This window comes from Salmo salar, chromosome ssa13 (genome assembly GCF_905237065.1).
Source record: "Salmo salar chromosome ssa13, Ssal_v3.1, whole genome shotgun sequence".
In the NCBI taxonomy this organism is placed as follows: domain Eukaryota; kingdom Metazoa; phylum Chordata; class Actinopteri; order Salmoniformes; family Salmonidae; genus Salmo; species Salmo salar.
Genome location: NC_059454.1, coordinates 32,344,872 through 32,372,751, shown reverse-complemented (window position 1 = coordinate 32,372,751; position 27,880 = coordinate 32,344,872). Strand labels below are relative to the sequence as shown.

The window sequence follows — 27,880 nt, the reverse complement described above, 5'->3', positions numbered from 1 at the left end:
CGACATAGAAAGACAGTTTTAACCTGTGCAGGATGAATGGCTTATTGTCAGAAAACTTCAGATCTAAGGTATACATTTATTTGTAGTGAAGAGTTGTATATCTATTGAACGTACTTAGACAAACACTTACTGTACATTAATCACGTCAGTAAACTTCCAGTGACTAACAATGTCCTTAGACATGGCAATGAGGCCTCATGAGTGGCACAGTGGTCTAAGACACTGCATCGCAGTGCTAGCTGTGCCACTACAGATTCTGGGTTCGAGTCCAGGCTCTGTCTCAGCCGGCCGCGACCAGGAGACCCATGGGGCGGTGCACAATTGGCCCAGATGTCCTTGTCCCATCGTGCACTAGCGACTCCTGTGGCAGGCCGGGCGCAGTGCACGCTCACACAGTTGCCAGATGTACGGTGTTTCCTCCTAAACATTAGTGTGGTTGGCTTCCGGGTTAAGTGGGCATTATGTCAAGAAGCAGTGTGGCTTGGTTGAGTTGTGTTTCGGAGGACGCACGACTCTTGACCTTCACCTCTCCCGAGTCCGTACGGGTCATGCAGTGACCACATGCACGTTCCTCTTTGGGTAGCCAAGTCTTTTCGTCTCCCTTTTTCTGTAGCCAATTGGTGTTAACTGAGCCTGCATTTGGTCAGGTTCTGTCTCTGTTTTGTATCTTTGACAGAGTAGAGATATTCTGCCAATTGGTAATGTCTATTTAAGGCCAAATGGCAATTCAAATCAAATCAAATCAAATGTATTTTTATATAGCCCTTCGTACATCAGCTGATATTCTCAAAGTGCTGTACAGAAACCCAGCCTAAAACCCCAAACAGCAAGCAAAGCATGTGAAAGAAGCACGGTGGCTAGGAAAAACTCCCTAGGAAAAACTCCCTAGAAAGGCCAAAAACCTAGGAAGAAACCTAGAGAGGAACCAGGCTATGAGGGGTGGCCAGTCCTCTTCTGGCTGTGCAGGGTGGATATTATAACAGAACATGGTCAAAATGTTAAAATGTTAAAATGTTCATAAATGACCAGCATGGTCAAATAATAATAATCATAGTAGTTGTCGAGGGTGCAACAAGCACGTCCGGTGAACAGGTCAGGGTTCCATAGCTGCAGGCAGAACAGTTGAAACTGGAGCAGCAGCACGGTCAGGTGGACTGGGGACAGCAAGGAGTCATCATACCAGGTAGTCCTGAGGCATGGTCCTAGGGCTCAGGTCCTCCGAGAGAAAGACAGAAAGAGAGAAAGAGAGAATTAGAGAGAGCATATTTAAATACACACAGGACACCGGATAAGACAAGAGAAATACTCCAGATGTAACAGACTGACCCTAGCCCCCCGACACATAAACTACTGCAGCATAAATACTGGAGGCTGAGACAGGAGGGATCAGAAGACACTGTGGCCCCATCCGATGATACCCCCGGACAGGGCCAAACAGGCAGGATATAACCCCACCCACTTTGCCAAAGCACAGCCCCCACACCACTAGAGGGATGTCTCCAACCACCAACTTACCGTCCTAAGACAAGGCCGAGTATAGCCCACAACGATCTCCGCCATGGCACAACCCAAGGCGGGGGCACCAACCCAGACAGGAAGACCACGTCAATGACTCAGCCCACTCATGTGACGCACCCCATACCATGGACGGCACTGAAGAACACCAGTAGGCCAGTGACTCAGCCCCTGTAAAAGGGTTAGAGGCAGAGAATCCCAGTGGAAAGAGGGGAACCGGCAAGGCAGAGACAGCAAGGGCGGTTCGTTGCTCCAGCCTTTCCGTTCACCTTCACACTCCTGGGCCAGACTATACTTAATCATAGGACCTACTGAAGAGATAAGTCTTCAGTAAAGACTTAAAAGTTGAGACTGAGTCTGCGTCTCTCACATTGGTAGGCAGACCATTCCATAAAAATGGAGCTCTATAGGAGAAAGCCCTACCTCCAGCCGTTTGCTTAGAAATTCTAGGGACAATTAGGAGGCCTGCGTCTTGTGACCGTAGCGTACGTGTAGGTATGTACGGCAGGACCAAATCGGAAAGATAGGTAGGAGCAAGCCCATGTAATGCTTTGTAGGTTAGCAGTAAAACCTTGAAATCAGCCCTTGCCTTAACAGGAAGCCAGTGTAGGGAGGCTAGCACTGGAGTAATATGATCAAATTTTATCAATTGAGTTTATCTTTGATTTTGTTTTCCCAATATGTCAAATAGGTTTAAATTTCTGTAACAATCTGATTGATTTCCCTGTGTGTTTGATTTCCCTCTCTCAGTTCACATTCTAAGTCTACAAACTATATCAAGTCAGGTCAAGAGCAAACCCAACATCTTTACAGATTTAGTGCAAGCCCGGGCTTCATGAATGATTACTGGTCTCAATAGTGCTCTTGTCTAATGTATCAAGCCTATGTGGCCAGCAGGGACTACATACAGTATGAACCATTTCTTGCTTCTGTGGATAAGGGTTCGAGATAGTATGGTATCAGATTCAGCTGGATTGTTTGTTTGTTGTTGACACTTATCTGATCCTTTGCGTAAGTGGCCATTGTGCATTTGGCTCTTGTTTCATCATGTCTGTTGTAAATAGTGAACTGCAACAAGAGAGAAAGTAGAGAATCAAAGGCATAGAACAAGAAAGAAAGAGAACCATTTCACACGTAAGTAAAAAAAAAAGTTGTTGCATGTACAGGATACACATGGTATACACAGTCCAAATAAATGCTTACTTCCAGGTTTCTCCTCAACAATGCAACAACAATACAAAATAATACAAGATATGGCTCAGTAGAATAGATTAAACATTTTAGCATAAGTATAATACAGGAAGGTACAATTTATAGTAGAATATTTACACGTGTATCAGGGAAGGGGGAATTGGGGGACAAGTGCTTAAATTGTGCAGTATTTGCAATAGTAAATAAGAGTCTGGTAGCAGCAGTCGTGATGTGTGTGTGTGTAGCATGAATGCATGGGTGTCAGTGTGTGTGTGAGCGACACACAATTAGTCAAACATTTACTCATCTCGGGCAAGAAGATAATAGCATTGCCTGGAGAGTTTCACGCAATTACCGTAATTTCCGGACTATTGAGCGCACCTGAATATAAGCCGCACCCACTGAATTTAAAAAAAAGTATTATTTTGAACATAAATAAGCCGCACATGTCTATAAGCCGCAGGTGCCTACCGGTACATTGAAACAAATTAACTTTACACAGGCTTTAACGAAACACGGCTTGAAACAAAAATAAATAGGCTTTAACGAAACACGGCTTGTAACAAAAAATTTAAAAAAATTAGCAGTAAGCTTTAGTTGTCTTTTTGCACTGAGTCAATTCCTCACGCTGCTGTTTCCAACGTCTTATCATCGACTCATTAAGACCAAGCTCCCGCGCAGCAGCTCTATTTCCTTTTCCAACAGCCAGATCAATCGCCTTCAATTTGAAAGCTGCATCATATGCATTTCTCCGTGTCTTTGCCATGATGAGGGTGACAAAATGACTACCGTAATCAGAATGATGGGAAGTTTGAGAGCGCTCGATTTAATCGAAACAGTAAACAGAAAAGTTGTTTGACCTTAACCCATTCGGCAATTTCATTGGTCTAATGAAAGCTTCACGCCGCCAAAAAACTGAGCACGTCACAGAATGTGTTTTTTGAAAGCGGGAAAAATCCATATATTAGCCGCGTCATTGTTTAAGCCGCGAGGTTCAAAGCGTGGGGAAAAAGTTGCAGAAATTAGTCCAGAAATTACAGTATTTTGTAACGGCTGTCAGGAGAGAGAGTAGACCAAGGCGCAGCGGAGTTAGTGTTCATCATTGAATTTAATAACAGAAAGAACACTATACAAAACAAGAAAACCGACAGCCAAACAGTCCTGTCAGGTGCAAACCACACAACAGATACAATTACCCACAAAACCCCAACGGAAAAACAGGCACTTATGTGTGACTCCCAATCAGCAACAACACTCTACAGCTGTGCCTGATTGGAAGCCACACGGCCAAAATCAATTAAACAAACCAACATAGAAAAATGCACATAGAACGCCCACCCAATGTAACACCCTGGCCTAACCAAAATAAAGAACAAAAACCCCTCTCTATGGCCAGGGCGTTACATATTTATATATACACACTAGATGACAGCACGTGGCTGTTGAAGCCACCGTGCCTCCATCTTGGCGCTCCCCCACCATTGTACATTTTTTGGGGAAGCTATAGAAATGCATTTCTTAATGTCTATATTCATTTTTCCCACATTTTATTATATTAGACACTTTATTGCATACTTTTAAATTATGTTATGTGAGCCAAACATGAAAATAAATAAATATATAAAAACATTTTCCTTGAAGTATCATTTTTAGAGATGACTAATGTTACTGTCCCCACTACAACAACAAAAATACATGTAATTTTGTCCTTGAAACATTTCATTGAAATACTGTAGAATTCCATTCATTCCTATGGAGGACTGGAGTGCCAATATGGCCGACTGGCAGCTTCAAAGCCTCTCAATGGCCAAAAGATAGCATAACCATCCCAGGGTTTATATACATCATTGGTTTCACAAGGCCTGTTTGCTCATTTTACAAACCACAATTTAAAGATTGAATGAGCCGACATTGCATCACTGGTTTGGCAAAGAGGCCATCTCTCTCTACTGCACTGTAAACAACAGGGTAAAGTAAATAAGACAGCAGAGTACCTATCATGTCGGTCTTGTGTTTGATCAAAGTGTGATGGGAGCCCTCTCCTTTTGCCTCACCGTCACATCTTTCCCTGATACTTTGAAAAGGGCAGTGTCAGAGGGGTTTGGCAGGGAAGTGTGCAATTTTCTAAGTATAACCCTGGCTAAGGTGGTAGATGGACGTGGGTTGCCAGTTAATGTTTGCTTTTTTAAATTGGATCCAAACACTGAAATGGATAACCCAAAGTCCTCCTGTAGCAGCTCAACTCTTCCTTCCCACCTCTGTCTATTCTCTCTCTTTCTCTGTAGGAATGAAGTCTCAGGAGAAAACAAAACATTTGAAGCTGACCTCAGTGTTGGGAGGTGTAGGTGATCTCTGAGGGTCCAGCAGGGTGACATGCTGTGATGCCTCATCATAAGTCAACCCTGAGGAGAACATGGCTCACTAGATCATATAATCTCATGTGCATAAATCAGGCAGTTCAAAGAGCTGGCGATCTACAATAACAAACATAATGTCCTGCATCTAACTGTGATACCATCTATGTGTTATTTCACCTGAAGCCGGGCTAACTACTCTTTAAACAAATGTTCTGTTCAACTGAGCCATATCAAACCATCCATTCAGGACATATTCAGATGTTCCATCATCACAGTTATGAGAGAATATGGTGCCATGGTAACCAGAAACCATTTTTCTCAGTAGTTGGAGTGTTTCTGAAAGTGCAGCTGACAGGGTGAGGATAACCCACTGTTTCTGTTTCACAAATCTCACACTTTATTACAAGGGATAAAGTTAGAGGTGTTTGATTTACTAAACATTTGAACATGTACAGAGTTTGCACCTGTTGTTTTAAAATTCATAAATGCGGATTGAGTTACTGGGGTTCCGGGCGGGCAGGGAAATCCCATAACAAAATCAGGACACCCCCATGAGATATGCCCATTTCTTTCCACACGCCCATTACTCTCGGTGGCATAGGCCAAACAAAATACTGGCAGCTTCATTAACTAGTACCAGCAAAACACCAGTCTCAACGTCAACAGTGAAGAGTCGACTCCGCGATGCTGGCCTTCTAGGCAGAGTTCCTCTGTCCAGTGTCTGTGTTCTTTTTCCCATCTAAATATTTTATTTTTATTGGACAGTCTGAGATATGGCTTTTTCTTTGCAACTCTGCCTAGAAGGCCAACATCGCCTCTTCACTGTTGACGTTGAGACTGGTGTTTTGTGGGTACTATTTAATGAAGCTGCCAGTTGAGGACTTGTGAGGCGTCTGTTTCTTAAACTAGACACTCTGATGTACTTGTCCTCTTGCTCAGTTGTGCACCGGGGCCTCCCACTCCTCTTTCTTTTCTGGTTAGAGCCAGTTTGCTCTGTTCTGGGAAGAGAGTAGTACACAGCGTTGTTCGAGATCTTCAGTTTCTTGGCAATTTCTCGCATGGAATAGCCTTCATTTCTCAGAACAAGAACAGACTGACGAGTTTCAGAAGAAAGGCCCTTGTTTCTACCATTTTGAGCCTGTAATTGAACCCACAAATGCTGATGCTCCAGATACTCAACTAGTCTAAAAAAGGCCAGTTTTATTGATTATTTAATCAGGACAACAGTTTTCAGCTGTGTTAACATAATTGCAAAATGGTTTTCTAATGATCAATTAGCCTTTTAAAATAATAAACTTGGATTAGCTAACACAACGTGCCATTGGAACACTTGATTGATGGTTGCTGATAATGGGCCTCTGTACACCTATGTATATATTCCATAAACAATCTGCTGTTTCCAGCTACAATAGTCATTTACAACATTAACAATGTCGACACTGTATTTCTCATCAATTTAATGTTATTTTAATGGACACATTTTTTTTTTTCTTTAAAAAACAAGGACATTTTGAAGTGACCCCAAACTTTTGAACGGTAGTGTATGTTTTTCTTTATAGAAAACAGCTAGTGCAAAATTACTTTCAACGTGCTGCCAACGTAAGAACATATGCAAACATACAGTAAATCAACATTTTCAAACATATATCAATATAAACATGTGCAAACATACAGTACATCAACCGTTACACCCAAGTGACAAGTAATCATGACGATCACATAAAGTAACATTTTTCATCAATTCACAACAGCAGAGTACATTGTAAACAGTGGTGTAAAGTACTCAAGTAGTACTTTAAAGTAGTTTTACTTAATTAAGTAGTTTTTTGGGGTATCTGTACTTTACCATTGATATTTTTGACAACTTTTACTCCACTACATTCCTATAGAAAATAATGTACTTTTTACTGCTGTAAGGCTCGGGCGTAGTGGAGGAGGAAACAGACGCAGGAAGCAGCGAGAAGGGTTATAGCTTTTAATGCTCGAAAAGCAAAACCCCTGCCAACCCAACATGCGAACTTAGCGCACACAAAATGAAACAAAATACAGTGGACAAAATACAGTGAGCGCAACACGATGCACTAGCGCAAAATACAAACAGCGCTTACCCAAGCAACACACAGAGGAAACAATCCCGCACAAAGAGCAGGCAGGCCAGCTAGCTCATATAGCCCCGCTAATCAACCCAACTACGGACAGGTGCAAACAATAACAGAAAGGGGGAAACAAAAAAGGAATCAGTGGCAGCTAGTAGGCCGGTGACGACGACCGCCGAGCGCCACCCGAGCAGGAGGGGGCACCACCTTCGGTGGGAGTCGTGACAACTGCATACACCTGCCCTGACAAGATACTCTACAGGAATGACAGAGTCCATCCAAATCATCTTGGCTCCTGGACTCTGTCCACGCATTTCAAGGCTGCATTGAAACAATGACTGGTAAATGATCCAAGACCAGCTCAGTTATTAACCCTACCATTGTGACAATGAGTCGTCATAATGCTGCATCAAATGTACATGATCTTAGGGGCATTGGCAAACACAATGTAAGCCATTTAATTTATGTACCCCCTAATTGCACCGAATACATATGTTTATCCTCCAGCTATTGTAGGCAGTAATCATGAGCCTATAAACCAGAGTTACACTGTTAGCACTGAGGCGGTGTGCAATAGCAGGAAGACCACTTTATGCAGCTCACCCTCATCAGCTCCAATGTAAATAACATGAGTAAGTCTACCTCTGATAAGCTTCCCAGTAAAGCATTAAAAACAATCAAGCAACCCAGAAAAGTGCTAAAAATAGCCCATATTACAGTTTTTTTCGATTGTTTACACACATTTTCTGAAAGCATGCCTCATATTTTCAGAACTCTACACACAAATCAAAAAACACACACACAATGGGCAAAACCCCTCAATTCTCCAGCAAAATGAAACTTTACATTCAAAAAAATGTTATTTCTTATCAAAATGATATTTTGTTTTCAAATGACACACAAACCATCATATGAATAGACATTTATAAGAATCAGTTGAACACTGATGTGCTCAATGTAAAACACTATGATGAATGGAAAACTCTTCTTCTCCATTCATCATAATGACTTAGGCCTTTTTTGGTTCAGTGTTGCTACAGACAGTACTACAGACAGTACATACATAAGTGTGTTGTAAAATATTTGAGAATATTGTTTTTATACTCAGAACACACAAATACACGGTAACAAATATATTTTATTTTTCCCACAAAAACAATGTACACAGTATACATCCCATTCCCAACCAACACAAAGTTGCACATACAGTGGTCTACATACAAAACAGAAGAATTTAATGTATACAGTTACAGTAAAAAAATTTAAATAAAATAAAACTATGCTGCATCCTCTCTTCTGTTGCGGTCTGGCCACATCACAAGCAATGTTTTCCCTGGCCAAGCAGCGGGGGAAATATCGCCTAGCATGGCGATTCCAGCCATGAAAAGCATCAGCTGCTATATCTCCACATGCGTCTTCCATAGCTTGGAGAAGAGGTATACGTGTTTGTGGATTTCGGTCATACACTTTCCATCTCCAGGCAGAAAAGAATTCCTCAATAGGATTGAGGAATGGAGAATATGGAGGGAGATAAACAACTAAAAAGCGTGGGTGGGCAGTGAACCAGTTACGAACCAGAGCAGCCCTGTGGAAACTTACCTTGTCCCAAATGACAACGTACCTGAGCTGCTCTGGGCCATCTACCTGATCTGGTGGAATGAGTGTGTTGTTTAGGGTGTCCAGGAATGTGATCAGATGGGCGGTGTTGTAGGGGCCAAGGGTAGCATGGTGATGGATGACGCCGTGGTGGGTAATCGCTGCACACATTGTGATGTTCCCTCTGCGCTGGCCAGGGACTTGAACAATGGCACGCTGGCCGATGATATTCCTTCCCCTCTTTGGTCTTTTTGTGAGGTTGAATCCAACCTCATCAATGAAGATGAACTGGTGCTCCACTGCAGCCACCTCTAGCTCAAGGACTCTCTGAAACACACATGACAATATCAGAAATAGACATGGAGTGGTCACTATTGTGAAGCACAATCATTATGATTACAATACTGAAATATGTATAATTTATACAATGTTGAGAGTATGCATCAATTGTGGGATTGTACAGGACTCACTTGCACATAGTTATATCGCAATTCTTTGACTCTTTCTGAATTGCGTTCAAATGGCACCCTATAGACCTGCTTCATCCTGAGATTATTTCTGCGCAAGACACGGTCCAGTGTTGATAAGCTTACCCTATCAATATTTTGAAATATCTCATTGTTTTCTATTATTTGTCTTTGTATTTGCCGTAATGTTATGGCGTTATTTTCTAGGACCATGTTCATGATTTCAGTTTCCTGTTCAGGAGACAGAACACGTTCCCGACCACCTTGTGTTGGTAATCTTTCAGTTCTGCCAAACAAATAGTAAAATACTGTAAATACAAAGTAGGAATACATTTCCCAAATGCTTGAAACATACTTTATTTTTATAGTCCTACAGAACAGTCCACAGGCAATACTGTACTACTGTACTCATTGAGTACTGTATTGATATGCAGTACTGCAATTTTCTAGTGAGAGTAGATTTCTTACCTATTCTCATTTCGGTGGTCATCGTACCAGCTGTACAGTGTTTCCTCTGACACATTGGTGTGTCTGGCTTTCGGGTTAAGCAAGCAGTGTGTCAAGAAGCAGTTGGATATCACAAAATTGGGAAGAAAAGGGGTAAAAAGTACAAAAGAATGAATAATATACACTACTGTTCAGAAGTTTGGGGTCACTTAGAAATGTCCTTGTTTTTGAAAGAAAAGCAAATTTTTTATCCATTAAAATAACATTAAATTGATCAGAAATACAGTGTCGAAATTGTTAATGTTGTAAATGACTATTGTAGCTGTAAATGGCAGATGTTTTATGGAATATCTACATCGGCGTACAGAGGGCCATTATCAGCAACCATCACTCTTGTGTTCCAATGGCACGTTGTGTTAACTAATCCAAGTTTATCATTTTAAAAGGCTAATTGATCATTAGAAAACCCTTTTGCAATTATGTTAGCACAGCTGAAAACTGTTGTCCTGATTAAATAATCAATAAAACTGGCCTTCTTTAAACTAGTTGAGTATCTGGAGCATCAGCATTTGTGGGTTCGATTATAGACCCAAAAAAGCCAGAAACAAATAACTTTCTTCTGAAACTCATTAGTCTATTCTTGTTCTGAGAAATGAAGACTATTCCATGCGAGAAATTGCCAAGAAACTGAAGATCTCGAACAACGCCATGTACTAGTCTCTTCACAGAAGAGCGCAAATTGGCTCAAACAAGAATAGAAAGAGGAGTGGGAGGCCCCAGTGCACAACTGACACAAGGGGACAAGTACATTAGAGTGTCTAGTTTGAGAAACAGACGCCTCACAAGTCCTCAACTGGCAGCTTCATTAAATAGTACCCACAAAACACCAGTCTCAACGTCAACAGTGAAGAGGCGACTCCGGGATGCTGGCCTTCTTGGCAGAGTTGCAAAGAAAAAGCCATATCTCAGACTGGCCAATAAAAAGAAAAGATTAAGATGGGCAAAAGAACACAGACACTGGACAGAGGAACTCTGCCTAGAGTCGCCTCTTCACTGTTGATGTTGAGAATGGTTGAGACTATTTTCCCTCATCAAGATGCACACAATACCAATATCTGATAATGACAAAGAGAAAACATTTTTTTTTAGAAAAGTTTGAAAATGTATATATTAAAACTATCACATTTACATAAGTATTCAGATCCTTTATTCAGTTCTTTGTTGAAGCACCTTTGGCAGCGATTACAGCCTTGAGTCTATGACGCTACAAGCTTGGCACACATGTATTTGGGGAGTTTCCCCCGTTCTTCTCTGCAGATCCTCTCAAACTCTGTCAGGTTGGATGGGGAGCGTCGCTGCTCAGCCATTTTCAGGTCTCTCCAGAGATGTTCGATCGGGTTCAAGTCCGGACTCTGGCTGGGCCACTCAAGCACATTCAGAGACTTGTCGCATAGCCACTCCTGTGTTTGTCTTGGCTGTGTGCTTAGGGTCATTGTCCTATTGGAAGGTGAACCTTCACCCCTCTCTGAGATCCTGAGTGCTCTGGAGCGGGTTTTTATGAAGGACCTCTCTGTACTTTGCTCCGTTCAGCTTTCCCTCGGTCCTGACTAGTCTCCCAGTCCCTGCTGCTGAAAAACATCCCCACAGCAAGATGCTGCCACCACCATGCTTCACCATAGGGATGGTGCCAGGTACAGTATTCTCCAGACGTAACGTTCTATCTTGGTTTCATCAGACCAGAGAATCTTGTTTCTCATGGTCTGAGAGTCCTTTAGATGCCTTTTGGCAAATTCCTAGCAGGCTGTCATGTGCCTTTTACTGAGGAGTGGCTTCCATCTGGCCACTCTACCATAAATGCCTGATTGGTGGAGTGCTGCAGCGATTGTTGTCCTTCTGGAAGGTTCTCCCATCTCAACAGAGGGACTCCGGAGCTCTGTCAGAGTAACCATCGGGTTCTTGGTCACCTCTTGACCAAGGCCCTTCTCCCCCGATTGCTCAGGTTTGGCCGGGCGGCCAGCTTTAGGAAGTCTTGGTGGTTCCAAACTTCTTCCATTTAAGAATGATGGGGGCCACTGTTTTCTTGGGGACCTTCAATGCTGCAGAAATGTTTTGGTAGTCTTCCCCAGATCTTTGCCTCGACACAATCCTGTCTCGGAGCTCTACGTACAATTCCTTCGACCTAATGGCTTGTTTTTTGCTCTGCATGCATTGTCAACTGCCTTTCTAAATCATGTGAATTTACCACAGGTGGACTCCAAGTTGTAGAAACATCTCAATGGAAACAGGATGCATTTGAGCTCAATTTCAAGTCTCATAGCAAAGGGTCTGAATACTTATTTAAATAAGGTATTTCTGTTTTTTATTTTGAATACATTTGCAAAAATTTCTAAAATCTGTTTTCACTTTGCCATTATGGGGTATTATGTGTAGATTGATGAGGATTTTTTAATTTAATCCATTATAGAAGAAGGCTATAACAACAAAATGTGGGGAAAAGTCCAGAGGTCTGAACACTTGCCCGAATGCACTGTACAAAATGTTATTAGCAATGCACTGTGAAGTCCATTATCCCTGTGAAGAGTATGGATTTAGGCTGTTTGAGTAGTTTTGAATCCTAAGCCACATGCCTACGCATAGTTAGAAGTACAATACCAAGATAGCTACTGTAGTTGGTCAAAGCTGTGTGCTGGAAAACCTTGGTAAAGCATGGATGGAATAGGCATTGTGGTGCTCATGTGAACTTCCTTTCTTTTTCACCTTCAGACTGTTACCTATTCTCTTTTTTGTTTTAAATGTCCATGATTTTTACTCCAGAAGGTGATTATGCAACATTATTATACAACAATATAATACACCACAACACAGCAATACAAGTTAAAAGTAAACAATAATGACAAACGGCAAAAGAGATAATGTAGTTGTTAGTATTTATTTAATATTAACAGCTTTTCCAGAGGAAAGTGGGGGAAAAAAACAACAGAAACCCATTTAAGACAATATGGAATAATCAGCCAATATTTTTCCTGATCTCTCAAAACAATCAAGCAAGTTCCTGGAAAATATACAAATAATGAACATGTACCCATTAACAATTTAAGTGAAAATGTACCTGACAGTAGTTTACTGAAGAAAGGCCTGGTACTACATTACCTGTAAGCAAAAATGAGTTATCACTAAATTTACAATTTACAACCAAATGTACATTCAGATCTAGTCAACTTTGTAAATGCAGTGCATGGATGGCCACAATTGCTCTTGATAAGCTACAGGTTTATGAAGGCTTTTCTGTTCAAGCCCAGTACTACCACACCTGATTCCACTATTCATGGTCTCGATGAACAGCTAGAATCTGGTGTGGTAGCACTGGGAATGAACAGAAAAGACTGCATAACACTGTGGATCGTCAATGGCAATTTTGGTAACTCCTGATACAAGCACTGCAACAAATAACAAACTGTTGAGAAACACCTGTAATATAGTCATTAGACAAGTACAGAACTTTTTTACACATCTGAAATTGGGTAGGTGCTCTAAATCCTTGAATATTAAACTTCAGCTACAAATGTCCTAAGTAATGGTGTACACAGCTGTCCTACTCCAGTAAAAGAGCACGTCCTCATTTATAAATACCAGTATAAATATGAAAACAGATGGGAGTACTCAGATTTGGAACAGAACATACATTTTAAGTATTGATAGTGTGCAAGGTACCATGTGTACTGCGTGCATTTGAATTGGTGTAAGTCGTTTGTCAGTTCCACATGGGTCAGCTTGCATTTCTCAGTGACATGTGCATGCCCACAATCTGCCACTCTGCCATAAAGCACTGTGTCCCTGGGCAGTACTGTTCGGATGGCGTGCATCTCACGGATGAGAGCAACGACCTCTTTCTTCCTTGAGAGTCTGAGAGCTGGTCTCTCCTCTGTTCTAGCAAGACTCAAGCAGTTGTGCACACCACCATTGTCGCTTGCCTGCCATTCCACAAACCCAAAGGCTATTTTAAGAGCCACCTAAGCAATGCAAATTAGCACTGTGTCAAAACTATACACTAAAGTGAGTGGTCAAAATGTGTCCTCAGACAGGCAAACCCAGGACCTTCAGTTCCAAAGGCAGTGACACTAACTGTTACGCTACAAAACTTGTTATAAGCAACTTCACAGCAACTTCACACTATTTTAATGGACAGTATGGTGATGACAGGAAGCTTTAGTTGCAATGATTTTGTTCATTCACTCAATAGTGACTACACATTTTATGTTATCTTAAAAAAGTCTAAAACAGTTATTTGTTGAAAACAGACTAATTTCATTACTTTTTCATTTTCTTTTGACTGCATGCTGCTGCAACCTGATCTCATAGCATTTCGTATTGTTCTGTATGTAAATTCAGGACACCCCTGTTAGTATAATATGTTATATTTCGTATGGTATGTATTAATTTGTGGATGTCCATCATCCATTTCACATATGTTATGAATTACAATTCGTATGATATGTTGCAAATGTCAATTCGTAAAAAATATGTTATGACTTTTCATTACGTATGATATCTTATGAATTCCAATTCGTTGTGGCTAATGCTAACACTAATGTTAGCTAGGTGGCTAAGGTTAGTTAGTCTAGGCCCGGGGTTAGGGTTAAGTAATTGACCATGAAATCGGAACACTCAACCTTTGGGTTGCTAGACATTCACATACGCCCATCCTTCCACCCTGACCTTGTTTTTGCCTTAAGTAACCTTCTGTCTTATGTAACCTTAAAGGTACATACTGTATCATACTAATTTCAGTGTACTGGATTTACATTTACTATGTTACATCTAGTGTATGAGACCAGGCTGGAACATGTGATCATCCTGGAAAAAAATCTAAGGGAAGAGAACAAAATAGAGCAAGGAAAGAAAGATGATACAAATGAAAACATGTCAAAGACAGTGGTGGAAAAAGTACCTAATTGTCATACTTGAGTAAAAGTAAAGATACCTTAATGGAAAATGAGTAAAATAAGTGAGTCACCCAGTAAAATACTTGAGTAAAAGTATAAAAGTATTTGATTTAAAATATACTTAATTTTTCCCCAACTGCTTACACATGTTTTCAAAACTGTCTCCTTTATTCAAAACTCTACACACAATTGCCTAAACTGCACACACAAAATGCCTCACATCTCCTTCAAAATGTAACACTGCATTCAAAATGCCATAAACACATGTCAGAATGAAGCATTTGCATCAAATGGCAAACACTGCTTTCATAATAGTACATTTTTGGATATACCATGTAAACACTGTTCTAAATCTAAAGCTCTTTGGTCCTTCGTAGGCTTATATCTACATTTCAGTACAATGTTCTACAGTGAAAGTAATCTGCTGAGAGGGGTAACAAGTACACTGTAAACACCAATGCAATGTAGAATCAGAAAATGTATTAGGCCAAACATTACTGTTGTATACAGTAGCATACAACAAAACCATAAACATATGTAAACCAAAAGTATATTCTTTAGAATACAGTAAAGAACACAATTGTGTGTGTGGGGTCCCGGGGGGGGCAGTCCAGGAATTGGTGTGGGAGGGGGGGCAGTCACCAGTGCTAAGCGTCATCTTTTCTCCAGGCTGGGTCTGGCCACAATACTTCGTCCACGTCACAAGATACGTTTTCTCTTGCCAAACATCAAGGGAAGTATCTCCTAGCATGGCGTATCCAACCTTGGACAGAGGCAACCTCTATGTCCCGTGTGGCTCAGTTGGTAGAGCATGGTGTTTGCAACGCCAGGGTTGTGGGTTCGATTCCCACCGGGGACCAGTACGGGGAAAAAAATATATATATTATGAAATGTATGCATTCACTACTGTAAGTCGCTCTGGATAAGAGCGTCTGCTAAATGACTAAAATGTAATGTCCCCACATGTGTCCTCCATTGCCTGGAGAAGTGGCATGCAGGCACAGGGTTGGCAATCATACACTTTCCAGCACCAGGCTGAGAAGAATTCCTCTATGGGATTTAGAAAAGGTGAATATGGGGATATGTACAAAACTAGAAATTGTGGATGGGTGGCAAACCAGTTTTGGACCAGAACAGCCTGGTGAAAACTAACATTGTCCCATAAAACCACAAATCTAGCAGGCTCCTGATCTGGATCAGGGACAAGCATTGTGTAAATTACATCCAGAAAAGTGAGCATATGGCCGGTGTTGTACGCATTGTGATAGAGGACCCTGTTTTGAGTGATGGCAGCACACAGTTATATTACCCCTATGCTGTCCAGGGACATTGGTAATTGCCCTCTGTCGTATTACATTTCTTCCGTGGTTCCTGGTTTTGGTGAGGTTGAAGCCAACCTCATCCACATAAATTCATGGCGAATTACATGGGCATCCAGCTCCAATACTCTCTGTAATAGACAGCAGGATATACAGATGAGTAAATATGGTATGTCTGAAGTACTGGAAGTAGTGTTGCATACATACCTCTACAAAGTCATGTCGCATATTCTTGACTGTTTCTCTCAAATGGCACCTTGTAAAGTTGTTTCATCGTTACTCGGTGCCGTTGGAGGATGCGTTGTATGGTCGACAGGCTTACAGCATTGATGTTGTTAAATATGGTGTCATTATTCAAAATATGCTCTCTTATCTCTCGAATCCTAATTGCATTGTTGGCCAAAACCATATTTATAGTAGCAGTCTCTTGTACATCTGTAAACAAGCGTCCTCCATGATGTCTTTGCCTTTCCACTCTGTACAGAATTCAAACACAGTATGTGTTCAGCAAAGGAACTGTAAACAATGTGCAAAAAAGGTAGTACAGCATGATAACCAACCTCATTCATTCAATGCAGTGCAGTAAATGGATGGCTTAGAGTTACAAATGTTTATGCAATACTATGCAGTCATACGTATTTTACAGTACATTAATGTAATGCTAATGCTAGTCATTAGATAGTTGCATACCTGTTCTCATTTCTGAAGGTTCGAATTATGGACGCCACTGTAAATCGACTCAATCCAGCCTCTCTCATGGTCGAACCGTGGTTGATCACATGATCAACAAGTGTTGCCCTAATCTCGTCAGAGATGGCTCTCCTTCCTTCTCTTCTTTGCCCTCGTTCTCTTCCTCCAACTCTTCGTCTTTGAATTTGTCCTCGTTGTTGTCCCCTGCCTCTCCCTCTTACTCCTCTTGCTCTCTGTCCATTGTTGGCATCCATTGTTCAAAACAGGTAATCTGACCTTTGAACTATTTATAGGCCTATACTACGGTAAAGCAGTGATTGGTTAGTGATCAGTTAAGCAATTAGTGTTTGCACATGTGTGGAGTGTGTGTGTAACCTGGTGAATAAGTGTAGCATTTTGATTGGTTGTGTTTGGAAAAGGAAAGTAAGTCACTTCCTGTTAGATTTGTGTGTTTTAGGTAGAGAATTGTGTGTAGTGTTTTGAAAAAAGTGTTTTATGCAATTGACAACTGAGTCAAAGGCTGAGAAATAGCTTATGGTTTTGGATATTTGGTGTGTAGTTTTGCACTTTGAGTGAGAGGTTTCAAAAATCGTGTGACATGAAAAGATTTTGTGTGTAAGCAGTTGGAAAAAACTGTAAGTATAAAATTAAAAGTATAAGCAAACAAGACCTTCTTGTTTTTATTTTATTTACGGCTAGCCAGGGGCATACTCAGACATCATTTACAAACAAAGCATTTGTGTTTAGTGAGTCTGCCAGATCAGAGGTAGGGGATGACCAGGGATGTTCTCTTGATAAGTGTGTGAATTGGAACATTTGCTTGTCGTGCTAAGAATTGAAAATGTACTTTTGTATTTGTATTTATTATGGATCCCCACTCTTCCTGGGGGCCAGCAAAATTAAGGCAGTTTATACAATTTTAAAACATTACATTCACAGATTTCACAGCACACTGTGTGCCCTCAGGCCCCTACTCCACTACTAACATATACCTACAGTACTAAATCTGTGTGTGTGTGTGTGTGTGTGCATGTGTCCGTGCCAATGTTTGTGTCGCTTCACAGACCCGCTGTTCCAAGCTGTTTTTTTATCTGTTTTTTAAATCTAATTTTACTGCTTGCGTCAGTTACTTGATGTGGAATAGAGTTCCATGTAGTCATGGCTCTATGTAGTACTGTGCGCCTCCCATAGTCTGTACTGGACTTGGGGACTGTGAAGAGACCTCTTGTGGCATGTCTTGTGGGGTATGCATGGTTTTTCCGAGCTATGTGCCAGTAGTTTATACAGACAGCTCGGTGCATTCAACATGTCAATACCTCTCATAAATAAAAGTCGTGATGAAGTCAATCTCTCCTCCACTTTCAACCAGGAGAGATTGACATGCATATTATTAATATTAGCTCTTTGTGTACATCCAAGGGCCATCCGTGCTGCCCTGTTCTGAGACAATTGCAATTTTCCTAAGTCCTTTTTTGTGGCACCTGACCACACGAGTGAACAGTAGTCAAGGTGCGACAAAACTAGGGCCTGTAAGACCTGCCTTGTTGATAGTGTTGTTAAAAAGGCAGAGCATCATTTTATTATAGACAGACTTCTCCCCATTTTAGCTATTACTGCATCAATATGTTTTGACCATGACAGTTTACAATCTAGGGTTACTCCAAGCAGTTTAGTCATCTCAACTTCCTCAATTTCCATATTATTTATCACAAAATGTAATTGCGGTTTAGGGTTTAATGAGTGTTTTGTTCCAAATACAATGCTTTTATTTTTAGAAATATTTAGGGCTAACTTATTCCTTGCCACCCACTCTGAAACTAACTGCAGATCTTTGTTGAGTATTGCAGTCATTTCAGTCGCTTTAGTAGCTAACGTGTATAGCGGTGAGTCATCCGCATACATAGAAACTCTGGCTTTACTCAAAATCAGTGGCATGTCATTAGTAAAAATTGAAAAATGCAAGGGCTTAAACAGCTACCCTGGGGAATTCCTGATTCTAACTGGATTATATTTGAGAGGCTTCCATTGAAGAACACCCTCTGTGTTCTGTTAGACAAGTAACTCTTTATCCACATTATAACAGGGTGTGTAAAGCCATAACACATATGTTTTTCCAGCAGCAGACTATGCTCGATCATTTCAAAATATGCACTGAAGTCTAACAAGACAGCCCCTACAATCATTTTATCGGCAATTTCTCTCAGCCAATCATCAGTCATTTGTGTAAGTGCTGTGCTTGTTGAGTGTCCTCCCCTGTAAGCATGCTGAAATTCTGTTGTGAATTTGTTTACTGTGAAATAGCATTGTATCTGGTCAAACACATTTTTTTTCAGAAGTTTACTAAGGGTTGGTAACAGGCTGATTGGTCGGCTATTTGAGCCAGTAAAGGAGGCTTTACTATTCTTGGGTAGTGGAATGACTTTAGCTTCCCTCCAGGCCTGAGGGCACACGCTCTCTAGGAGGCTTAAATTGAAGATGTGGCAAATAGGAGTGGCAATATTATCTGCTATTATCCTCAGTAATTTTCCATTGTCAGACCCCAGTGGCTTGACATTGTTGATAGACAACAATCATTTTTTCACCTCTTCCACACTGACTTTACAGAATTCAAAAGTACAATTCTTGTCTTTCATAATTTGGTCTGATATACTTGGATGTGTAGTATCAGCGTTTGTTGCTGGCATGTCATCCCTAAGTTTGCTTATCTTGCCAATGAAAAAGTCATTAAAGTAGTTTGCGATATCAGTGGGCTTTGTGATGAATGAGCCATCTGATTCAATGAATGAAGGAGCCAAGTTGGCTTTTTCCCCAAAAAAAGTAATTCAAGGTCCCCCAAAGCTTTTTACTATCATTCTTTATATAATGTATCTTTGTTTCATTGTGTAGTTTATTTTTATTTAGTTTAGTCACATGATTTCTTAATTTGCAGTACGTTTGCTAATCAGTTGGGCTGCCAGACTTAATTGCCATACCTTTGCCATAACAGTTTTTACAGTCATTTTCTTAATGGGTGCGTGCTCATTAGTAACTGGAATTAGTAGTTTCCTAAATGCGTTAAGTGCAGCGTCTGGTTGCTCCTCATTACACACCACAGACACGCAAATATTCTTTACATCATCAACATATGAATCACTACAAAACTTATTGTATGACCTCTTATACACTATATTAGGCCCAGCCTTTGGAACTTTGGTTTTCCTAGATATGGCTACTATATTGTGATCACTACGTCCTAATATATAAAATATTATCCAGATACTGACTGTTAGCACTTGGTGGTCTATAGCAGTTTCCCACAAGAACGGGCTTTAGGTGAGGCAGATGAACCTGTAGCCATATTACTTAAACAGTATATAACATTAGATCGTCTCTAAGCTTTACAAGAATGTGGGTTCTGAATATAGACCGCAACACCGCCTCTGTTGGCATTTTTTTTTTTTGGTACATGTTATAACCATGTATTGCTACCACTGTATCACCACCACTGTATCACCAAAGGTATTATCTAAGTGAGTTTCAGAGATAGTCAGAATATGAATGTACAAGCAAGTTATTGACTTTGGGACCTTGTTTTTTAGGCTACATATGTTAATATGGGCTATTTTTAGCACTTTTCTGGGTTGCTTGATTGTTTTTAATGCTTTACTGGGAAGCTTAGAGGTAGACTTACTCATGTTATTTACATTGGAGCTGATGAGGGTGAGCTGCATGAAGTGGTCTTCCTGCTATTGCACACCGCCTCAGTGCTAACAGTGTAACTCTGGTTTATAGGCTCATGATTACGGCTTACAATAGCTGGAAGATAAACATATGAATTCGGTGCAATTAGGGGTACATCAATTAAATTACTTACATTGTGTTTGCCAATGCCCCTAAGATCATGTACATTTGATGCAGCATTATGACGACTCATTGTCACAATGGTAGGGATTAACTGAGCTGATCTTGTATAATTTTCCAGTCATTGTTTCAACGCAGCCTTGAAATGCGTGGACAGAGTCCAGGAGCCAAGATGATTTGGATGGACTCTGTTATTCCTGTAGTGTATCTTCTGTTTCCAGAAGGTGTCAAACAAAAGTGACTCCAGCAGAGCTACAATAGTCTTTTAGATGTTGGAAATAAGGCATAATGCAGCAAGATGTTAGAATAAGTGTTATGATTCATGAATAGGTCATTTATAATGAGTATACCAAACCTTAAGGACACCTGCTCTTTCCATGACATAGATTGACCAGGTGAATCCAGGTGAAAGCTATGATCCCTTAAAGATCTCACTTGTTAAATCCACTTCAAATCAGTGTAGATGAAGGGGAGGATGTCAATAGTCCATGTATATGAGATGAGAAAATGAGTCAGTCGCAGGACACCGAACTGAGTAAAACATACGTTATTTTACTCTAAGCAAAGTTCAAATACAAAATCCACGCAGGGATAAAACAAATAACTACATACAAGGAACACGACCAACAGCAAAACAATAACGCACAAAACATACTGAATATCAGAGGGTTTAAATAGGGAAGTAATCATAACGAAATGGGAACCAGGTGTGAAAAATGAAGACCCAACAAATGGACAAAGAAACATGGATCGGTGGCAGCTAGAAAGCCGGTGACGTTGATTGCCGAACGCCGCCCGAACAAGGAGAGGCACCAACTTCGGCGGAAGTCGTGACAGAGGAAACAGGTTAAAGAAGGATTTTTAAGCCTTGAAACATGGATTGTGTATGTGTGCCATTCGGAGGGTGAATAGGCAAGACAAAATATTTAAGTGCCTTTGAATGAGGTATGGTAGTAGGTGTCAGGCGCACCTGTTTGTATCAAGAACTGCAATGCTACTGGGTTTTTCACGCTGAACAGTTTCACGTGTGTATTAACAATAGTCCACCACCCAAAGAACATCCAGCCAACTTGACATAACTGTGGGAAGCATTGGAGTCAACATGGGCCATCATCCCTGTGGAACGCTTTTGACACCTTGTAGAGTCCATGCCCCGATAAATTGAGTATGTTCTGAGGGCAAAGAGGGGTGCAACTCAATATTAGGAAGGTGTTCCTAATGTTTGGTATACTCAGTGTAATTTATGATGATTATGGTAAATTATCACTTCGATAACGAATAGAGCCTCGATTCCACTTCATTTAAAGCTTACTACATTCACTCAAGTTCAAGACTGCATTCATAGGCCTGGTCAGTGAGCTTTTATTTGCTCTTCCAGCTAGACTCACAGTGGGGCTTTGGGGCTTTTTATATAGGACAGCCTGGGATATGTGCCCCTGTGGTGGTCACAGTAAAAGTAGAACAGTAATCATGGTGGACTGAAAATGGCAAAATTCCATTGCGCACCATCCTTTAAAGCTTTAATATGTAACTTTTTGGGCGACCTGACCAAATTCACATAGAAATGTGAGTTATAGATCTGCAACATAGCTTCAGCGTGTAAATCAGCTAGAAAGATGTGTCGGCATCGAGTAATTGTCTCTGGCCCCCTCCCAGTTAGGGGGAGTGATGAGCTCTACAGCAGTCTCACAACTCAATCGCTGGTTGAAAACTGTTTTCTGCCCCTCCCAAAAGATAGAATTTGTAGATAATTGGCCCTCTTTCTGGGACTCACCCACAAACAGGACTAAGCCTGGCCTGTTGAGGAGTGACGGACTCCATCCTAGCTGGAGGGGTGCTCTCATCTTATCTACAAACATAGACAGGGCTCTAACTCCCCTAGCTCCACAATGAAATAGGGTGCAGGCCAGGCAGCAGGCTGTTAGCAAGCCTGCCAGCTTAGTGGAGTCTGCCACTAGCACAGTCAGTGTAGTCAGCTCAGCTATCCCCATTGAGACCGTGTCTGTGCCTCGACCTAGGTTGGGCAAAACTAAAGATGGCGGTGTTCGCCTTAGCAATCTCACTAGCATAAAGACCTCCATTCCTGCCATTATTGAAATAGATCGTGATACCTCACATCTCAAAATAGGGCTACTTAATGTTAGATCCCTCACTTCAAAGGCAGTCATAGTGAATGAACTAATCACTGATCATAATCTTGATGTGATTGGCCTGACTGAAACATGGCTTAAGCCTGATGAATTTACTGTGTTAAATGAGGCTAAATGAGGTTACACTAGTGACCATATCCCCCGTGCATCCCGCAAAGGCAGAGGTGTTGCTAACATTTATGATAGCAAATTTCAATGTACAAAAACAAAACAATGTCGTTTTCATCTTTTGAGCTTCTAGTCATGAAATCTATGCAGCCAACTCAATCACTTTTTATAGCTACTGTTTACAGGCCTCCTGGGCCATATACAGCGTTCCTCACTGAGTTCCCTGAATTCCTATCGGACATTGTAGTCATAGCAGATAATATTCACATTTTTGGTGACTTTTTAATATTCACATGGAAAAGTCCACAGACCCACTCCAAAAGGCTTTCGGAGCCATCATCGACTCAGTGGGTTTTGTGCAACATGTCTCTGGACCTACTCACTGCCACTGTCATACTCTGGACCTAGTTTTGTCCTGTGGAATAAATGTTGTGGATCTTAATGTTTTTCCCCATAATCCTGGACTATCGGACCACCATTTTATTATGTTTGCAATCGCAACAAATAATCTGCTCAGACCCCAACCAAGGAGCATCAAAAGTCATGCTATAAATTCTCAGACAACCCAAAGATTCCTTGATGCCCTTCCAGACTCCCTCTGCCTACCCAAGGACGTCAGAGGACAAAAATCAGTTAACCACCTAACTGAGGAACTCAATTTAACCTTGCGCAATACCCTAGATGCAGTTGCACCCCTAAAAACTAAAAACATTTGTCATAAGAAACTAGCTCCCTGGTATACAGAAAATACACGAGCTCTGAAGCAAGCTTCCAGAAAATTGGAACGGAAATGGCGCTACACCAAACTGGAAGTCTTCCGACTAGCTTGGAAAGACAGTACCGTGCAGTATCGAAAAGCCCTCACTGCTGCTCGATCATCCTATTTTTCCAACTTAATTGAGGAAAATAAGAACAATCCAACATTTCTTTTTGATACTGTCGCAAAGCTAACTAAAAAGCAGCATTCCCCAAGAGAGGATGGCTTTCACTTCAGCAGTAATAAATTCATGAACTTCTTTGAGGAAAAGATCATGATCATTAAAAGCAAATTACGGACCCCTCTTTAAATCTGCGTATTCCTCCAAAGCTCCATTGTCCTGAGTTTGCACAACTCTGCCAGGACCTAGGATCAAGGGAGACACTAAAGTGTTTTAGTACTATATCTCTTGACACAATGATGAAAATAATCATGGCCTCTAAACCTTCAAGCTGCATACTGGACCCTATTCCAACTAAACTACTGAAAGAGCTGCTTCCTGTGCTTGGTTTATTATGTTGAACATAATAAACGGCTCTCTATCCACCGGATGTGTACCAAACTCACTAAAAGTGGCGGTAATAAAGCCTCTCTTGAAAAAGCCAAATATTGACCCAGAAAATATTTTAAAAACTATCGGCCTATATCGAATCTTCCATTCCTCTCAAAAAAAATTGAAAAAGCTGTTGCGCAGCATCTCACTGCCTTCCTAAAGACAAACAATATATACGAAACGCTTCAGTCTGGTTTTAGACCCCATCATAGCACTGAGACTGCACTTGTGAAGGTGGTAAATTACCTTTTAATGGCATCAGACCGAGGCTCTGCATCTGTCCTCGTGCTCCTATATCTTAGTGCTGCTTTTGATACCATCGATCACCACATTCTTTTGGAGAAATTGGAAACCCAAATTGGTCTACACGGACAAGTTCTGGCCTGGTTTAGATCTTATCTGTCGGAAAGATATCAGTTTGTCTCTGTGAATGGTTTGTCCTCTGACAAATCAACGGTAAATTTCAGTGTTCCTCAAGGTTCCGTTTTAGGAACACTATTGTTTTCACTATATATTTTACCTCTTGGGGATGTCATTCGAAAACATAATGTTAAATTTCACTGCACAGCTGTACATTTCAATGAAACATGGTGAAGCCCCAAAATTGCCCTCGCTAGGATCCTGTGTTTCAGACATAAGGAAGTGGATGGCTGCAAACGTTCTACTTTTAAACTCGGACAAAACAGAGATGCTTGTTCTAGGTCCCAAGAAACAAAGAGATCTTCTGTTGAATCTGACAACTAATCTTGATGGTTGTACAGTCGTCTCAAATAAAACTGAGAAGGACCTTGGCGTTACTCTGGACCCTGATCTCTCTTTTGAAGAACATATCAAGACTGTTTCAAGGACAGCTTTTTTCCATCTACGTAACATTGCAAAAATCAGAAACTTTCTGTCCAAAAATGATGCAGAAAAATTCATCCATGCTTTTGTTACTTCTAGGTTGGACTACTGCAATGCTCTACTTTCCGGCTACCCGGATAAAGCACTAAATAAACTTCAGTTAGTGCTAAATACGGCTGCTAGAATCCTGACTAGAACCAAAAAATTTGATCATATTACTCCAGTGCTAGCCTCCCTAAACTGGCTTCCTGTTAAGGCAAGGGCTGATTTCAAGGTTTTACTGCTAACCTACAAAGCATTACATGGGCTTGCTCCTACCTATCTTTCCGATTTGGTCCTGCCATACATACCTACACGTACGCTACGGTCACAAGACGCAGGCCTCCTAATTGTCCCTAGAATTTCTAAGCAAACAGCTGGAGGCAGGGCTTTCTCCAATAGAGCTCAATTTTTATGGAATGGTCTGCCTACCCATGTGAGAGACGCAGACTCGGTCTCAACCTTTAAGCCTTTACTGAAGACTCATCTCTTCAGTAGGTTCTATGATTGAGTGTAGTCTGGCCCAATAGTGTGAAGGTGAACGGAAAGGCTCTGGAGCAACGAACCGCCCTTGCTGTCTCTGCCTGGCCGGTTCCCCTCTCTCCACTGGGATTCTCTGCCTCTAACCCTATTACAGGGGCTGAGTCACTGGCTTACTGGTGTTCTTCCATGCCGTCCCTAGGAGGGGTGCGTCACTTGAGTGGGTTGAGTCACTGACGTGGTCTTCCTGTCTGGGTTGGCGCCCCCCCTTGGGTTGTGCCGTGGTGGAGATCTTTGTGGGCTATACTCGGCCTTGTCTCAGGATGGTAAGTTGGTGGTTGAAGATATCCCTCCAGTGTTGTGGGGGCTGTGCTTTGGCAAAGTGGGTGGGGTTATATCCTGCCTGTTTGGCCCTGTCCGGGGGTATCATCGTATGGGGCCACAGTGTCTCCTGACCCCTCCTGTCTCAGCCTCCAGTATTTATGCTGCAGTAGTTTATGTGTCGGGGGCTAGGGTCAGTCTGTTATATGTGGAGTATTTCTCCTGTCTTATCCAGTGTCCTGTGTGAATTTAAGTATGCTCTCTCTAATTCTCTCTTTATTTCTTTCTCTCTCTCGGAGGACCTGAGCCCTAGGACCATGCCTCAGGACTACCTGGCATGATGACTCCTTGCTGTCCCCAGTCCACCTGGCCGTGCTGCTGCTCCAGTTTCAACTGTTCTGCCTGCGGCTATGGAACTCTGACCTGTTCACCAGACGTGCCACCTTTCCCAGACCTGCTGTTTTCAACTCTCTAGAGACAGCAGGAGCGGTAGAGATACTCTCAACGATCGGCTATGAAAAGCCAACTGACATTTACTCTTGAGGTGCTGACTTCTTGCACCCTCGACAACTACTGTGATTATTATTATTTGACCATGCTGGTCATGTATGAACATTTGAACATCTTGGCCATGTTGTGTTATAATCTCCACCCGGCACAGCCAGAAGAGGACTGGCCACCCCTCATAGCTTGGTTCCTCTCTAGGTTTCTTCCTAGGTTTTGGTCTTTCTAGGGAGTTTTTCCAAGCCACCGTGCTTCTACACCTGCATTACTTGCTGTTTGGGGTTTTAGGCTGGGTTTCTGTACAGCACTTTGAGATATCAGCTGATGTAAGAAGGGCTATATAAATAAATGTGATTTGATCTGTCATTCTCATTGAATGCAAGTCTCAGAAGTGGTACATTTGTCCTACTGTATGTGTGCTATTTCTATGCTTCCCGTTGTTAAGGTTTGTTTTTGCATCTTTTACTTTCAGTTTTGTACACCATCTTCCAACATCTGAAAAAACGATATTTTGGGTTATGTAAAATATATTTCACAGCGGTTTAGATGGTACAATGATCTGCAACACTGCTTGTTTTGTCACAAACTTAAATTAGACAAACTATTAGAATTTTAGCAACCAGGAAATGGAGGAGTAATTTATGCATATTGCACCTTTAATACAAATTTCACTTGCCATCAAGAGCACTGGGCAAATGGGAATTTCCACCGATGGAGATGAATCCAGAGGAAATGTGGCTATGCGTTCAAGTGGAGTCTGCATTCGGGAGAGAGGGATGCCTTATGTATGGAGGGGGTGTGAGCATGGGGTGCAACTGTTCCTCAGTTGCATTGTGATTACACAGCGGACACACCTGACCCAGGCACCAAGGCACACTCCCACATACATTGATACGCCCATCAAACACAAACCCACAGTGATGGCCTAGATTAAGGTACGTGCAGGAGCATGCACATAAAGGCACAGGGAAAATATTACACATACCACATATCCAGACAGATGTTCACATAGACATTTACACATAGCAAAATGGCGTTCATGCCAGATTCTCACACACACACGTCATCTGCAAAAGTGCTTTGTGAGAATGAGAGTTCTGGTAGGAAATTTGAGACACACCCAGGTCACAGAAAACTGCCCGAGTAGGGCCCATGTGGCCATACAACAACACTCCTTTCCAATGAGTGAGCTACTGTTCACAATATGACTTTGAGGAAACACTTGGTTCCATTCCGACAAAAATAAATAATAGGTCTACTACTGGTCAAAAATGTGGGTCTGGTTTCAAGGTCTGACATGTCCCAGCTCAGCTCACAGCCTCACACATGATCACTGACAGACAAAGAGGCCAGACTGTCCAGACTGTCTCCCAAGTTAAGCTCTAACTCAACAACACTGGGCTGCGTACAGAATCAGTTCCCCTATAACCTGAGAGAGAGAGACAGAGAGATGCTTTGATTTTTAGATGCATGCTAGCAAAGCCACTACACAACATAACACTTAACAATACATTAGCTGCACTATAACGGTGACAAACGGTGCACACAAACTGTTAGCCTGTTAGGGCTAGGGGGCAGTATTGACACGTCCGGATAAAAAACGTACCCGATTTAATCTGGTTACTACTCCTGCCCAGTAACTAGAATATGCATATACTTATTGG

At 41.5% G+C, this 27,880-nt stretch overlaps 1 non-coding gene across 1 annotated transcript; it reads left to right on the top strand.

Annotated features, from left to right (window-relative positions):
• Window positions 1-15,397: 15,397 nt before the first annotated feature.
• Window positions 15,398-15,471, top strand: trnaa-ugc (transfer RNA alanine (anticodon UGC)). The gene has a single exon. It is a non-coding gene; the product is annotated as a tRNA-Ala (tRNA).
• Window positions 15,472-27,880: the final 12,409 nt, after the last annotated feature.